Source organism: Typopeltis vanoorti, chromosome 4 (assembly GCF_054136105.1).
Source record: "Typopeltis vanoorti isolate ZY-2024b chromosome 4, IOZ_Tvanoo_1.0, whole genome shotgun sequence".
NCBI lineage: Eukaryota > Metazoa > Arthropoda > Arachnida > Uropygi > Thelyphonidae > Typopeltis > Typopeltis vanoorti.
In genome coordinates, this window is record NC_143552.1 from 52,494,619 (window position 1) to 52,509,985 (window position 15,367).

Below are 15,367 nucleotides of genomic sequence, written 5' to 3' on the forward strand. Positions count from 1 at the left end.
AGTGCATTTTTTACGGTTTGTTTTTGTGGATTGTTGAAGGTTTGGTGTTGGTATTTCGTTTATATACTGACGTGTATATTACTCCATTTCTCTGTACAAATCTGGGTGGTGGTAGGGGGGGGGGTAATGACTTGCAGTTAAAAATACGGGCCACTATTTTCAGTATCGAGAGGTATGCCCGCTTTGAAATTAAGAAGGCGGTAATCAAGGCCTGATTCCTAGGTAGAGAAGAAATTCTACTAAACATTTTAATGAATGGCGGCTTAAATGTCAACAACGCAACACATTTACCGAATGTAGTAAAAAGAGTTTAAGCTATTGACTCGTATCTGAGAGTTTTAAGATTTAGTCACTAAAAGTTATGTAGAAATATTGAAGGCAGTTGATATAGATAAGTAATGTTTTTTTTGTAAGAAATATTTGAAAGTTGTGTAAGGATTAAGGTAATGTTATAAAGGATTGTGGTTTGAAGGAGGAACATTGCAATAATTAGTGTTTTATTAATGTAAAAGATTGACGATTATAAATACGTAAAAATGATATGAAGAAATAAAACGAGTTTTAGGTTTATTTTGTCGAGATAGTTATATTAATGATACAGAAAGTCATGTTTAGAAAGAATTGGATTTCTATGAAGGTATACGTGTTAAGTGATAGGTAGAATGGCAATCATATGTATTTGCTTGGAAAGAGACAAATATGACAGCAACAAATAGGAAGTACCTATATTAAAATCGTATAATTGAGTTCACTGTGTAATAATAGTCAAAGATTATTGGGGGAGGGATATTTATTCGTGTCACGTGATTGAAACCACGAGATACGTTGTAGGTCAAGTGACTTACAGTAGGTTACTGGTTTAGTTGATTTTTCAGTTATCGGAGAAAAGCGCTTTTCATATATATTTGTACCGACTAATAATCCATATATCCATAGTTTAACCCATATATATTATTCACTTGACAATTGCAGCATTTCACTACCTCGTTTAGTAAAACAATCACAGGGTTAAACCTCGACTGAACGTTACAAAGCGAGTAGCAGAGATAAACCACCATATTAGATATGTCCCGTTGTAGGTGAAAGGGGAGGAAATGCGAAAAAGAAGTGTTTCATAAAAAAAAAGATAAAAACCACGAACACGTACAGCAAACAAAATTTTACACACAATGCCTGTCAACCTCAAGTATTTCAGTGGCTCAAGAAACAAGTTTAGACGGCAACTCGCCAAAACCATTAGGTAGGCAGGCTAGCGGAGTAGCGTGTGACACTCATTAACAGCCATCCAGCGTCTATACCGTAGTCTGATCACCATTATCTAATGCTTAATTCTTTCACAAACTTGAGAAAAAACTTAAGTTGCTTTTCAAGGCTTTAAGAGGAGTTTCATAAATACTTAGAAATATTTATTTGTAATGACCCTTTAAATAAATATATATCCGCCTAAACTTTTATAATTTCTCTATTCGGATTTGAAATAATGTTGGATTCAATATCCACTTAATTTGAATTATATATGGTTTCTGAAGCAAGGTGGATCTAACGCAGATTTTCCCCCTTCAAAATTTAATTAAATTTACTACATGCACCAAAGAGCAAAAATTTATCATTGCGCAGACTTTAAACTGCATTTTAGTAGTTCTGTGGCCGGATTAAGTATTCAATAATCCAAGAATTATCTTCAAATATTTTTCTTGCTAGGTTAAGGACTTTTAGAAGAAGCAATTAAACATTAAACGCAAGTTTTATGCAGCGGAACATCAATAACATGTGATACCAGTATATTACATAATAAACGAATTAGGATATTCGTTGTATCACGCCAATACATAATGAATACCAATAAATTAATTCGGGAAGAACGATTAGTTTAAAACAAATCCACACAACAAAGACAGAAAACTATTATTCATGTTATATGAAAAATAAAAAAAAATCGCTCTATGTGTAAGGAGGGGGGATTAGGCGTTATTTAACAGTCATTAATTCCTGGATGTCAGTGACATACCCTGCCAAGAAGTAGTTCTACTGACAGTGGAAAAGTGTAGCATTGGTATTATTCTGAAGTCGTCAAATACATGAAATGCGATATAATGTCTTACAACTGCGTGGGTGAGGGAAGTATGAAGTAATCATTCGTCTTACTAACACTGTTCGGAAAGAAAATTTTGTTATCTATGCTACCCTTGATAAATAGCGACAACAAATACTAATTATCTGATTACCAGGCCATAACGCGGGAGATAAACTCATTCCAGAATCGAAATTCTATTGGTAGAAAAAATAAAAACTTGTTCACTCATAATTTTAAGAATAATTCGTAGAAGGTAGCTTGTGACTTTGGTATGGTACAAGGACCTACCACTGCAAGCCTAATAAGTTGTTGGATGCTATAGCTATATTACATATCTAGAAATTAAGTAGTGTTATAATTATGCACGAAGAAGAAACTATCTCATTCCACTGCAAATAACTGCAACCAATATTAACCCCCTTCACACTCATAAGTAATTGAAATATACTGAAGACTTCTTGAGAAATCTGTATTTGAAAGCCCCCCCCCCCCTTTCTGAAACAGATCATGTTGTTTAATTAAAATTACACAGTTAACACATAGTAGAACAATAAACACAAGTTATTTCCATTGTTTCGTGGAATAAATGCCGGCTATAATTACGGTCGGCCAATAACAGTATTATTATTAAACGGTCAGTTGGGCGAACAAATAATAAACTCACCTTCTAACACAATAAAAAAAGATGGAGCTTATCGAAAACAAAGGTGTTATTCACATATTTGTCTGGCAACCATTCCTAACTAGAATGGAAAAAACCGTTACCATATGGCGACCTCTCCTAGCTAAACTCAAGCGCAACACTAACATACGCACTACTTTGACATCTAGCGGAGGTTTATATGGAATTCGTTTGGCTCATTAAACTGAATACAAATTAGAAGAAAGAAAGAAAGAAATTTTATTTTATGAACATGCATTATATATAGCTCAGAAATTAGCTAATATAAATAGGTTTATTATTATTATTATAATTTGTTTTATCATAGATTTTCAACAATATGAGTACCGGAACTGCAATCGGTTTTGCAACTCGCAGAAATGCCACGTTACATAAAGTTATGAAAGCAGTATAGGGGAGTCTTATATTCTGTTATTGTCGATGGATCCATTTCAGTGGAATTCCACAGTTTCTGTTAAAGTACCTCACTGGCCAACCCACACTGGCTTAGTTTTCCTTTACGTTTGAAAGCAGCAGACCTTGCAATACTAAAGAACTGGATGAACGTTGTGTTGAATTTCCGTTCAAAGGTCCACTGACTGTCCTTTAAATTCTACATCTACGTTGAATATGATGCCATTAATTTTTATTTCATGATGCCAGTATGTATCATGAAATAAAATACTCTCAATCAAGAATTATTTTTAAATAACGATTGAAATATACGTATTAATCTCTGCACAGTTCATTCATTAAAATAAATGAACTTTTTTTAAACGTTTTTTTTAAATACTTTTAAAAAAAATAAAATAAAAATTTTGTTTTATTTTTACAACAAAAATTTTAAAAATAAAACCTACAACAATATAAGAATTTAAAAAAAAACATTATTCGAGCCTCTTAATCAGACGATTTGTCGATTAATTTAAACGCTTGGACTTTCCAAAATCAGCCATAAAGATAAGGATGTTTTTTTTTTTAATTTAATACTTCTTCCTTAAAAAAAAAAAAAATAGAAAATGAGCAACACCTAAAATGGTAACAGTACATACAGCGAGAAAAAAAATAGGAAAAATGATAAAAAATATTTCAGAAAACTGAACGATAAAGCAGAAACCTGAGCTTTCTTAGTTCATTTTATAGGTTTTATAGATGCTGATCGAATGGCTAGCTGAATTATAAATTATTATTATTATTATTATTGTTATCATTATTTTTCAGAAAAAAAGTTTTCAGAAAAATAAGGGAACAACATCTCTCTTGGAAGACTTTACAGACGTAATTAATACCGCCTTAGACAAAAACAAAATAGCCATGGTAGTCTTTATAGATCTAACCAAAGCATTCGATACACTTACACATCAAACCTTGTTAGAAAAGCTGAGGCACGTTGGAATAGACGGGCCTCTTCACAGGTGGTTTACAAACTACCTCCAAAATAGAAAGCATATCACACGTATCGGATCAAACCGAAGCAGAGAGCTACCAGTAACCTGTGGAGTGCCACAGGGAGCTGTACTTTCCCCAACTCTATTCAACATTTACACTCACGATATTAATCAGTTACCACTCAAAGGTAAGATATTCCAGTACGCAGACGATACAGCAATAATATCTATCCATAATAACGCAAGCATAGCCCAAACAAATATGCAACATGATATAAATCTGATCATAGACTGGCTCACGAAAAACTCCATACACCTAAACTCAGAAAAGACAAAATTAATGATATTCAGAAATCCACTGACTCGACCAGTTGATAACAAATATATAACTATCCAACATCCACTTTCCAACACAAAAAACACACAGAACAGCAAAACCACTACAATCACTCAGGTTGAAACAATACGATACCTTGGAATTTACCTCGATGCAGATATGAACTGGAATAGCCATATAAAACATCTACACAACAAACTCCGAACAATAAGTGGCAAACTCTACAGATTAAAAGACATAGTTCCCATACGCCTAAAAACACTAATATACAAAGCACTATGCCAAAATATACTAAGATACGCTATAACAACGTATGCTTTCTGTGCACCCTACAAATTAAATAGATTAATGTCGCTACAGTACAAAATGACAAAACTGATCTTTTGGGAACAAAGAGAAAATCACGATTTATGTTACTATGCAGCCTTGCTAAAACATTATTTCGATGCCAACTACAGGACAGTTAGAAATACATACCGTATAACAAGACCTCAGACAACTAATTATATCACATATAAATACAATAATCACTACGGAAAGGCCACGCGAAACTTCTACATCCCAGACATGATAAACAAATTACCTTTTGAATACAGAAACCTTACAAACTACAATAGCCTGAAAAGAGCTCTAAGGACATACTACGAGCAAGAAACACGCACCCAAAATACCATACAAACTTAATGAAACACAATATATTCGCTCAGGCTTCCAGTTCAGCGACGCATCAGTACATTCCAATTTATTGTGTGTGTGGGGGGGGGGGGAGTGTGTGTGCGTGTGAGTGCGCGCGCGCGAATTTCTCAATCATAGATTCCGTAGCATCCCAACACAGCAAAAAAAAAAAAACCATAATAACCAACTGGTGTCATCCTCAGATAAGCTTACATTTAAGCTTCGAGGATGAAAGGGAAAAAAAATTAGTTCTCATCCAAGATGTATCATATGTAACCAAATGCATGTAATGTACGTATCACAAGAAAACCAATGTATGTATTATATGTAAACCAATGTACGTAATGTAAATATCACATGTAAACAAATGTAAGTAATGTATCATATGTAAACAAATGAATGTAATGTATATAATAATTGTAACAAATGTAAGTAATGTATCATATGTAAACAAATGAATGTAATGTATATAATAATTGTAACAAATGTAAGTAATGTATCATATGTAAACAAATGAATGTAATGTATATAATAATTGTAACAAATGTATGTAATGTATATAATAACTGTAACAAATGTATGCAATGTAAAAAAAAATATATATTTTAAAAGTAAATCATGAGTTTACACCGTGAAAATAAGGACACATAATATTCAGATTGCATATCTGTAAATACTGTTGTATAATCATACCTTTTCAAACTTGATAAAAAAAAAAAATAGTAAACCACAACATGTAATATTATACAACTTATGTAACTCTGAACAATATAATTGTAAATTATTATTATGATTGTTATATAAAAAAAAACTGTTATCGTCATTACTATTGTACATATGTAAATATTTGTTGAAAGAACAATAAAAAGACTCTCCATTCTACTCGGCTTCTTGTGTTGTCTGTCAGCAACTGTATGTTCAAGTTAGTAAGTTCTTTATGTTGTCCGTTCAACTCTTTTGCGGTCTCATTCCCTCATGAGAATCCTTTCTGAAGATGGAGATTTTGATATTGTCAGAGTATCTTGTAAGTTTTAAGTCTAAAAAAGCGAGATAGTTGTTAGTTTCTAGTTCATAGGTGAATTTAATCTTGTGATGAAAATTGGTGAGATGCTCCAGAAAAATATTAAGGTTATCTAGGCCGTGCTCCCAAATGAGAAAAACACCATCAATAAAACCCAGCCAGATCTTAAGTTTTAGTGTAGACGAACTAATCGCTTTTTCTTCAATGTCTTCAAGAAATATATTTGCTAGAATCTTCATCTTCAGAAAGCCTACCCTCCACAGAAATTTGGCATTATCTCCACCCTGGCACATCGAGCCAGATCATTATTATCCGACGAGATAGAACTTCACAATGAACTTAATTTTCTAAAAAGGACCTTTCTCAACTATGGTTTCTCTCTAACAAATATTGAGAAATTTCTTTTCCGCAATCGTCAACCTACTACGAAAGACTCTTCTTCCTCAAGAGTCTTTCGTAGTATATCTCTTTGCCTTTTATCAGTTTCCTCTCTCCCAATGCAATGTAAAAAAATAAAAAAAAAAATATTTTAAAAGTAAATCATGAGTTTACACCGTATATTTGTGAAAATAAGGACACATAATATTCAGATTGCATATCTGTAAATACTGTTGTATAATCACGCCTTTTCAAACAAGAAAAAAAAAAAAGTAAACCACAACATGTAATATTATACAACTTATGTAACTCTGAACAATATAATTCTAAATTATTATTATGATTGTTATATAAAAAAAAAACTGTTATCGTCATTACTATTGTACATATGTAAATATTTGTTGAAAGAACAATAAAAAAAAATTATTATTATTATTTTGGACGAATTTCTTCATCTTATGCATCAATCAAAACTTCTCAACACTTGACTTTTTTTGGTACTTTATATGAATGGTCGCAATGTTCATCAAAGAATTATTTGGTGTTTTTTGTTTCCGAAATTTCACATTCTGTAAAATAGATACATATTATCTATTCAGAATAAAATCCCAATTTAAAAGTATTATATGTACTTGAAAATACATTCCAAAGTAGGATTTTAAGAAGTTTTGACATTTTATAAAACTGCATGGTAATGATGACAAGAAAATATTCGATTTTAATGAAATGCAAATAAATAAATAATAAAAGAAAATAAACAATAAGGATGGAAAATAAATTCCAAACGCTCTTTCACTTAGGCATCGCAACTTTTTTCTTTAATTTGTAATTTTATTTTTGAAAACAATGGAAAAGAAATAAGCATAGAAAAGAAGCCTAAAAGTAAACATTTGGCATAAAAACTATTACAAAAAGAGCTAATATATCTCCATTGGTGGTCTTTAAACAAAGTAGTAAAACTAGGTTTGACTCTGAAACTTAAAAATGCTTTATAAATGACCAGAAGTTACGAGGATACAGCCTTCGTCATGAGAATTGTGTAGAATCATCAGTTCCAACAGCAGTCAGACATGTTATGTGCCATCAAGGCGTTTTCAACTCTTGATGATCTTGTGAACAAAGACTCTCCAATCTACTCGGCCTCTTGTGTTGTCTGTCAGCAACTGTATGTTCAAGTTAGTAAGTTCTTTATGTTGTCCGTTCAACTCTTTTGCGGTCTCATTCCCTCATGAGAATCCTTTCTGAAGATGGAGATTTTGATATTGTCAGAGTATCTTGTAAGTTTTAAGTCTAAAAAAGCGAGACAGTTGTTAGTTTCTAGTTCATAGGTGAATTTAATCTTGTGATGAAAATTGTTGAGATGCTCCAGAAAAATATTAAGGTTATCTAGGCCGTGCTCCCAAATGAGAAAAACACTATCAATAAAACCCAGCCAGATCTTAAGTTTTAGTGTAGACGAACTAATCGCTTTTTCTTCAATGTCTTCAAGAAATATATTTGCTAGAATCTTCATCTTCAGAAAGCCTACCCTCCACAGAAATTTGGCATTATCTCCACCCTGGCACATCGAGCCAGATCATTATTATCCGACGAGATAGAACTTCACAATGAACTTAATTTTCTAAAAAGGACCTTTCTCAACTATGGTTTCTCTCTAACAAATATTGAGAAATTTCTTTTCCGCAATCGTCAACCTACTACGAAAGACTCTTCTTCCTCAAGAGTCTTTCGTAGTATATCTCTTTGCCTTTTATCAGTTTCCTCTCTCCCACATTGGCTAAAATTCTTAAGAAATTCAACATCAAAACATGTTTCACTACGTTTCCTAAACTGCGTTCCATCCTCAGTCGAACTAAAGAAAAACATCACTTTCTTCAGTACCCAGGAGTTCACAAGATAATTTGTAATTGTGGAAAGCCTTACTACGGTCAGACTGATAAATCTATCATTATCCGTGTTGAGGAACACAGGAGAGATATTTCCTACAACAGAAGCCGAGCTAGCGCTCTCTCTCTCTCCAGGCACGTCCTTTTCTCAATAAACTCCGACGAAGGCCGCCAACATTTTATAGACTTGTCTCAAACTTCAAACATACATAAGTGTTATAATGAATTTGAGAGACGTATTCTCGAATCCAAAGAAATTTCACTCGATTCAACCCACCTGAATAATAGCCTCAGCTACAATTTATCTGACACACATTTCTGCTATCCAGTACTGGCTCTCTCGCGATATCTCTCACACGCAGTTACATACAGCTGGAACTATAGCACGTAATCCAGTTTAAACTGCACTAGTTTATAATAGATCTGTTTGTCGTTATGCAATGTTTCTGTAGCTTTTTGTGTATATAATTCTTTGTATTTGGACACCCGAAGAAGTTGTTTTATCAACGAAACTAGTAGTGTTCACCTTTACCACGAGTTGCCTTGACTTGCAATACTTGCAGGCACAAACATGACTTACTTGTCTGTTTGCTTACTTGGGAAATGGAGTAAAAGGTTTAAAATAGCTTAGTAACTTTAACATTTATTATACCCAAGGTAAAATACTTTCTACATACATATATATATATATATGTATATATATATTTTTTTTTAGAGAATAAATTTCAAATGACTTTAAACCGAGATAAAATTTTAAATTTTAATGATAATGATACAACTTTTTTCAGCCTTTTACAGCCTTCTAGGTATCCACTAAAGGTAGAACACAGTAATAAAAAAAGTGAAGTTACAAAAAACTGAGAATTACAGGCAAAAAATGCAATACATAATTGACACAAAACGTTGTATTTTTCAAGTCGTTCTATCTAACGTGCTATTGTTTGTTGTATGCGTGCTTGCAGGTTCTCGTGAGCGCCAGTATTGAACAACTGCAGTATGGCTTCAGGGACATCCGACTCAGATTGCTGTTCAAATGTTCAGGATTAAGGAGGATTTTTCTGGACTCCACGATTTTTCTTTCAAACTCATCACTACAGCGAAAAATGTTTTCGGATTTATCCCAGCAAACTGAGTGACTCTGTAGATCGTCATGTTCTTTTCTCTAACATTATTAGAGAAAAGAACGTGACTGGATAGCGCAGATGCATGTGATCTTTTATAGGAGATGTCTCTCTTATGCTCCTCAATACGCAGTTCAACAGATATATCCATATCATCCTTCTCATTTAAGCCGAAACTTTGGAGATGTTATGTTGACGACATTTTCATTATATGGAGTCACGGACACACATCTCTCATGGATTTTCTTCAACATCTTAACAACCAGCATCCTAATATAAAATTCACTGCCGAACTAGAACGACATAACTGCTTTCCTTTCCTGGATGTAATTCTTACACGATGCTCTGATAGATTTAAAATCTCTATATACCGAAAACCAACTCATGCTAACAGATATCTGCACTGTCAATCTCATCACTTTCCACCACAAAAGCTCGGAACTATTTCTACCTTAGGACACAGAGCACGATCTCTTTTAAATGAACCAGATGAACTCCAAAAAGAAATTGAACAACTTTCTCTTATCTTTAAACAAAATGGATATTCTGAAAAAACAATTAAGAATTTCTTCTGGATCCTCCTAGGCAGCGTACTATGGAAACTATTGATTTTAAAGGTAGCAACTCAATACCTTACATTAGTTCAGTCTCCAATAAATTGGCTAAAGCCCTTTAAAAATACAACATCAGGACGTTTTTCACTACACTCCCTAAAGTCCGTTCTCTTATAAGCCATCCGAAGCCTATTCATCATAACCTGAAATATCCAGGTGTTTACAAGTTATGGTAATTCTGTAATATTCCTTATTTTGGACAGACTAACAAATCTGTTGAACTGCGTATTGAGGAGCGGTTATATATATAACGGTTAACATAATCCATCAACCCTGTTTGCTCTAGAGACAAACATGGAGCCTTTATAAATAAACCATTTCAGGCTACCAATAAGCGGAATGTTCACACACCAAGTGATGAAATTCATCTACCACCCACCAAAAAAAAAAAAAAATAATAATAATCCAGAGTGCGTACGCTAACCACTCCGCCTATCAGGCCTGCAATAGTTTGGATAATTTTTCACTTAAATATGTGAAATAACAAGTAGTTCTAGTTATGGTTGAATAGATGTACACCATTAGGAAAGAAATCAACGGATACCATAGTGCGATGAACAAACAGCCGCCCACCGTAATAAGAAGTAGGATCTCCTTTCGCTGTGATGACTGCAGCAATCCTACGGGACATACTTTACCAGGGGCGTACGATAGCAATCAATGGGAATTCTTTACCATCCTTCTTGTAGGCAGCATGTGATAAGGTCCTGGACTGTTTGGGTTGGATGTCCCTTGACTTCACCGAACGCTCTAGTTCATCCCACAAATGTTCAATAGGGTTGAGATCAGGGCTCTGTGAAGGCCAGTAAAGTGTGGTGACGTTCGTGTCCGATAAACACGCAGTTACAGCAGCAGCCTTATGACACGGTGCGTTGTCTTGATGAAAGAAACAATGGTCAGTTCCGTAATGCAACAAAGCAGGAAGCATTGCATTGTCCAGAATGATCAAATGCTTCTGAATTCAACGTTTGTCGCACCACAGAGGTCCGAGGCCAAACTAGGAAAAAGAGGACCATATAATCACACCGCCACTTTCAAATTTCATAGTTGGGGTTACACACTCTGGTAAGATATGTTCACCGGATATCCGTCACACCCGTCCATTTATCGTTCAATAACACAGCTTTCCAATCTTCCATGTCCCACTGTACACGCTCTTTGAACCCCTGAAGATGATTCTGCATGTTGGTTCGGGTAATTAGAGCTTGCAGTCCTACCCTGGAAACTCAGCTTATGAGCCTCGATTCTGAATATTTTTATGCAGATTTATGTTCCAGTCAATGCCTGAACTCAGCATACTGGCTATGACATCGGTTGAAACTCAACAATTAATCAGCGATCATTAATATGGATTTCATCAATTTCACTTGAGAGATCAAGAACTAGTGGTTGACTTTATCCGTTGTTTTCGAGAGGAACGATTAAAAGCAATGGGACGATAGGTTGCTAGCCGACTTTTATCTTCCTTTTCTGAAGGGGATGATAAAACTGATCACAAATTTATCTCCAAGCCATCGGGTAGGTGGCAGTTCAATCTAATCTACAAAAGTTATATATCTTCTTCTTCAGCTGCTCCCATTTCTATATGGGGTCGCTGTTTCTGATGAGTCTTCTTCCCTGGTTTCTAATGTAATCGTAATCTACAAAAGTTATAATGGGTGTTAAATCCGGAATGCAAATTTTAAGCATAACTGAAGTTGGAAAAGATCTGGACAACGAGTTGTGTTGATATCCAAGATATTGAGGATTATGCTGATATTCTCCTTGCAGAGGAACAAACGAGAAGACGGAGTGTTTTTTTTTTTTTGCACAACTGGAGGCGACTTGTCAGTTATCTGCACAAGAGTTAAAGCTGATCCGTTAGCATTAGTCTTCATTTTTGAGGCATATTGCATTACCACCACCTGGATGTGAGCGAGAGAAGCATAAATGAGCAAAACAAACTTAGGTCCAGTAACTTTTGTCGAGAAACTAGCAGGCTTGAAGTCTGAACAGGAGGCAATTTTTATACATATTGCCTTTCTAAAAAGGGATTACTTTACTTTTAACTATTTTCTACCCAGTTTGTTTATTCTGATAACTCGTGGCCGAGAGTAGCAGATATACTACTACCACCCTTTGCAAATGATCAGCTTTGCATGCCTTCAGCGCACTCTCGTACACACCCAGTCCAGCCCCATCCCAAGAAGTAGGGATGTCATTTATGAATACACAGAAGCAATGAGGGTTGTGAGCAGTGGTGAGCTATAAGGGGATCGCGCGAGCTCTTTGTTAGATTTTTCTTAAATCTGCGAGCCCCTTGTCCTTGTTTAATAATCTTGTGGAACTAGAAAATAGCATCGTGGAATGTATACAGGCTACTATAATTGTAATTGCTACTTTAAATTCATACGGATTTTCTGATAACTATATAAAAATCATTTCATTGCATTTTGTTCTGATGGAGCTAGTGTAATGTTATGAAACAAATCAGGTGTTGCAATCACACTTCTACAAAAATTTCCCAACATTGTGATTTGGCATTGCGTAGCTCATCGTTTACAATTAGCATTAGACGATTCGATAAAAAACATTAAAGAAATAAATTATTTTGAAATATTAATGGATAAATTATATGCTTTTTATCATCAATCACCAAAATATCAATGAGAATTAAATATGATTGCAAAAGACCTTGGTATCGAAATTTTAAAGATCGGCCGTGTGTTTGGTCCACGATGGGCAGCTTGCAGTTTACGAACGGCTCTTATGGAAGCATTTTGCCCCGAACGATAAATATGAGGACTTTTTAAACAGACTTCTCAATTTGGAATTTTTAAAATATCTAGCATTAATGATTGATATCCTACAGGAATTATCACTGTCAGAAGCTCTACAAAGTCGCAATATAAGTATTATAAGAGCTAAGTTAGCCCTTTTTTTGCTCGACGATGCGAGCCCTTTGTTAAAATTTCCATAGCTCACCACTGGTTGTGAGGCTAGTTTATGTTTATTAACTATGTGTGATTTGTGGCCGATTTGTTTTGTGGGATTCAGAAAGGAACGACAGCATCAAACACATTTCATTTCTTTTTTTAAACAGGAACACTAAACTTGAAAAAATTTTTTTAAATATTATTGGTATACCTTGAAATTTCTATTCATAGTACACATACATTACAGCTTTTCAGAGTATATATATCGCAAGATTCTACGGGTGCAATACGGTATCAAACTATGAAATGCAATAGAAAAAAAATGCATTTACTGCAATTTATTAGAAATCCCTCAGTCTAAATGGTAAGTACTTATGAATCTGGTGAATGTCTTAAAATTTTAGATGGCATGAGACCAGAATACCACATGGCCTAAAATTTATAACTTTTTTTCTTATTACGTGTTTTTTTCCCCCTCACATCAGTGAAAAACTTGGTGTTTTCTTATGCAAAAGTATTGGTTAGTAATAACCGTTGGCTGTTGCTATAGAAAGAATAAAATTGAATTTGTTTTATTTTATTTTTTCTGAAAAGAAAAAACTTCAAGGCTCGAGCATAAGCAATTAATCGCTGAATAAAGTAACACAAAATCAGCTCTTTTATTGTTAAATCTGTTATAATACAACTATATTTAACAGGACCGAGATTTGTAACTGGCTAGCGCCATGTTTCTCTTTCCTGGAGTTTCTGCAATATATACACACACACACGCACAGCATAAATAAGGGTTATCGAGATAAGCGAACCACACCTGTGTGTAGTTTTCGTGGCAGCCACTAGGTGGCAGCACCTGCTATTGCAGAATGTCGTAGGCTATGCTTGTAAACTTAGCGGGTTGCTGTTCTGTCGTTGGGAACCTTCTACAGCACATTAATACATCGAAGGATGAATAACAAAGAATCCCACCTCTATAGACGGAATATGGCACTCTTTAGCCTCTTATATGTGGTCTGAGCAATGATGACTTGGGAGATTAGAACCCGCGATCTCTATGATTACACTTGACCCACTCGGTCAAGTAGTATGTCATTCTCTCAATATCCAACAAGGATATTTAGCCTTCTCAGGTCCTATGAAGGTGTATTTAAGCATAGGTAGCTGCCTACAGCGCCTGGTTTTTTCTTTAAAAACTATTTATGAATATGTAATTTTCATGAGATGTTTTTTATGTCAACTCATAATTTATTAAATGCCTAAGAACAGTGCACCAAAAAATATTGACTCAAGGTGCCAAAGTTCATTTCTTTATATGATGCACAAAGCTGTAGCTGGTATTAATTTCAGTGTTTCAAACCAACAGCTTTGTATTATAAGTTAACAGGTATTGAAGAAAGTGGTAGAATAAGACTCAAGGTACTAGAGTCTAACCGGCAGCAATTAGTGGAACAAGTTTGTCCGAGGACTAAACTTTCTCTGTTGAAAAGAATCTATTTATGAACATTTTGGGGGACGTCCTCCAAGCCATGAGATCAGCATTTCGTATCAGGATGATATGTAGATAGGTGGAGATGGCAGGTATTTGTATTGATAAAAGTCGTTACTTTCTAATCCTGTAGTACAAGATTAGAAAGATGGTTTTTCGCTCTGGTAATTCCTATGAATTACCAGAAAGGACACTGAACATCAAAGTAAAGAATGCAACAAATAATTCAGGGGATGATACACAGCTTTTCAAGAAGTTGCAAATAGGCTCAGAAGTCCTGGAGATACCTAGAACTACGAGTATCTCATTTTCTGGTATTTAATTGCAGGCTGGAGCGAAAAGCAAAATCTTCTCTAGAATAGCGGCGCTGCGACAGAATCAATACTGACGACTGCTGGTTAAACACAAAAACACAAGCGGTGTAGAAATTAAGTGTAAATGGATCGCTTAAAATGTGGATTAGTGATGTGAGAATAATAGTTTGCAATTTGAGAGTAAGGTGATCGCTCACGTTTGTTATGGCTAATTTCCATGCTATTATGTTGGTTTTGAATTTATGGGCTAACATGCTAAGCCTTATTTCAAAATTAGTAATTGTTAATTTAAAGCGGATTTACTCCGTTTGCAGTGATATGAAGATAGGAGCAAGTATATGAACTTTCTTTTTAAATGGTATTCGCTTGCGTGATATTACTCAACTTATGGGTATTAATACTATGAACGGATAAAGATAAATGTACCTGAACAGGAAAAGAGCGTCCTGTGCAGCTTACCCAAGTAGCTTCATTCATCCTCAGTTAAAAATGTCGACTTA